Raw genomic sequence first — 2,274 nt, 5'->3', positions numbered from 1 at the left:
GCAGTGTCTCCAGGACATCTTGGCTGGGGGCTGCCCCACGGAACCAGTGACCCTGACGCTATTCCCCGAGACCTCCCTGCACCAGGTAACAAGTACTGGGAAGTGCGACACGTGAGGCCCCTGGGGAGGGGCAAGAGCTGATGAGGAGCTCAGGTTCCAGCCTCCCCTCCCACCCCCGCCCCGCCCACCTGCCTTGTGCTGCTCCCTGCCCCTCCTGGGCCTGTGCCCTCACCAGCACACCAGGCAGGGCAGGTCCCGCCCTGTCGTCACCTGACCACCACAGCTGTGGGGATGATGCAGGGTGAAGAGAAGTGGGGACTTGGCAAATGGAAGTCTCTGGGTGGAGTCAATGGAGTTGCAACAAGGCACACATGTGATCTTGGACAAATGATGTAGCCACTCTAGGCAGAGCCTGACACATGGGCAGGGGAGGGGCAGAGGCCGGCAGGGGACCTGGAGATGGCGCTGCCCCCTCTGTGCTGCTGGAGGGTGCTGAATATTGGGTCCTGTCCACCTGCTGCCCACCCAGCCTCTTGCATGGACTCTGGCATCCCTCAGTGGCCACACTGGACATTGCAGACCTGGGTCTCTGGTCTCCCACCCACATCAGGCCCGGCCCCTCCTCCTGGCTCAGAGGCGTGGGCCTGAAGGTGGCCAGAAGGTGGACTGGACGCCTTCTACCCTCCAGCATTTCCTAACAATCCCTCCTCCAGGCACACAACCTCTTTGAGCTGTTGAACCTTCAGTCCCTCTTCGTGACATCGCGGGGCAGAGCTGTGGGCTGCGTGTCCTGGGTAGAGGTACCAGGGTCTCCAGGGCAGAGCAAAGCAGGGGACCCATGCTGAGAAGGCTGGGGAGGTGGGGGGACACCAGCATGCTCCCATCCAAACCTGGGGGGTTCAGAGGATACTGATGAGCCCCTCTTCCTGGCCTAGGTTGGCCACTGGGCCTGGCTCTCCCTACCTTGTTTTCTGGCCAGTGGCCAGCCTACCCCTCTCTGGGCCTTGGTGATCCCATCTGTGCAATGGGGTGGCACGGGCTCTGCTATTCAGCCCAGAAACAACCCTTAGGGGAACTAAAAATGCTGGAGCCCCCCTCTCAACCTCCTCTACATTCTCTCAACCCCCACCCCCTTTCTCTGTTCTAGATGAAGAAAGCAATTTCTAACCTGACAAATCCACCAGCCCCACAGTGAGCTGGCCCAGCAAGATGAAGCAGGGCACCCCAGCTGCCCTGGTGCTGAGGTTGGGCTGAGACCCCGCCTCTCTTCCCCCATCACCACCCATCCCTCCCTCCAGCCCAACTCCATTCCTTGGCATAAGAGGCAGCTGTAACCCAGCCCAGAAGAGGATGGCTCACTCTGGGAGAAACGATGGCTCCTGATTGAAAGCCAAGTCCCACCTTGGACAGAGCTCAGAGCGTGAGATGCCAGAAGACCAGTATCTGGCAGGTGCTCAGTGACTGACCATCACATTAATGAATGACAAGGTTGGGGTATGCTGTCACCAAGGGCAGGCACAGATGCTCTCTGGGGTTGTCTGATTCCCAGTGAGAGGCTCCTGAGAAAAATAAAGCTGGTTCCCAGAGCTGCTGTCCATCCCTCGTCTCAGCTGCAAGGGTGCTGGCCTGGGACATGACCTCCCCACCTGCACTGGTCCAGAATGAGTTTCCCATGGCCACATGGGCACTGCAGGCTCGGGTCCCTGGGCTCCTCCTCATGCTCCACTTCTTGCCAGGTAGATGTCAGGGAAAGAGGGGCTCCCGCCAGGTCTGTGATGCTTGTCCTCATGGATAAGCAAGACCCTGTGTCACTCAAGCCCTGGTCTCCTGCTTGGCTGAGGCACAGCTCATAAGGCTGGGTCCCCAAGTGTGGCTTCTTGGGGAGTCCACAGAGCCTTGGGCATCGTCCATGGGTCCTCTCAGGCTGAGTAGCAGCAGTCTGTGTGTGTTGGGGTTATGGGGTCTCCCTGACTCCCTCTGGTCTCCACCCAGGGGCCCAAGGTCACATCTTCCCCAGCAGAGACCAGGCCAAGGTCATCCAAGGTGAATCCACCACTTTAATGTCTTCGGAGAACCTTGAGTGAGATGGGAGGGAGCTGCAAGGAGGGGGAGTGGGCTCCCTGGGGCAAGGAGCAGGGAGCACCGAGGACGCAGGTTCTGAGAGGGAGGGACAGACAGACAGACACTCCACAGAGACAGATGTCCTGGTGAGGAGAGCTGGGGAGCGGGTGCTTAGCTACCAGAAGTGGCCACCCCACCTTTGCTGGGGGGCAG

At 59.9% G+C, this 2,274-nt stretch overlaps 1 long non-coding RNA gene across 1 annotated transcript; it reads left to right on the top strand.

Annotated features, from left to right (window-relative positions):
* On the top strand, nt 1-1,586 carry LOC108299051. Its single transcript, XR_001822799.1, has 3 exons — nt 1-85; nt 714-800; nt 1,148-1,586. It is a non-coding gene; the product is annotated as an uncharacterized LOC108299051 (long non-coding RNA).
* Nucleotides 1,587-2,274: the final 688 nt, after the last annotated feature.

This window comes from Cebus imitator, unplaced genomic scaffold (assembly GCF_001604975.1).
Source record: "Cebus imitator isolate Cc_AM_T3 unplaced genomic scaffold, Cebus_imitator-1.0 Scaffold1593, whole genome shotgun sequence".
In the NCBI taxonomy this organism is placed as follows: domain Eukaryota; kingdom Metazoa; phylum Chordata; class Mammalia; order Primates; family Cebidae; genus Cebus; species Cebus imitator.
The sequence above is the reverse complement of the archived record's forward strand: the minus strand, read 5'-3'. Positions and strand labels throughout refer to the sequence as shown.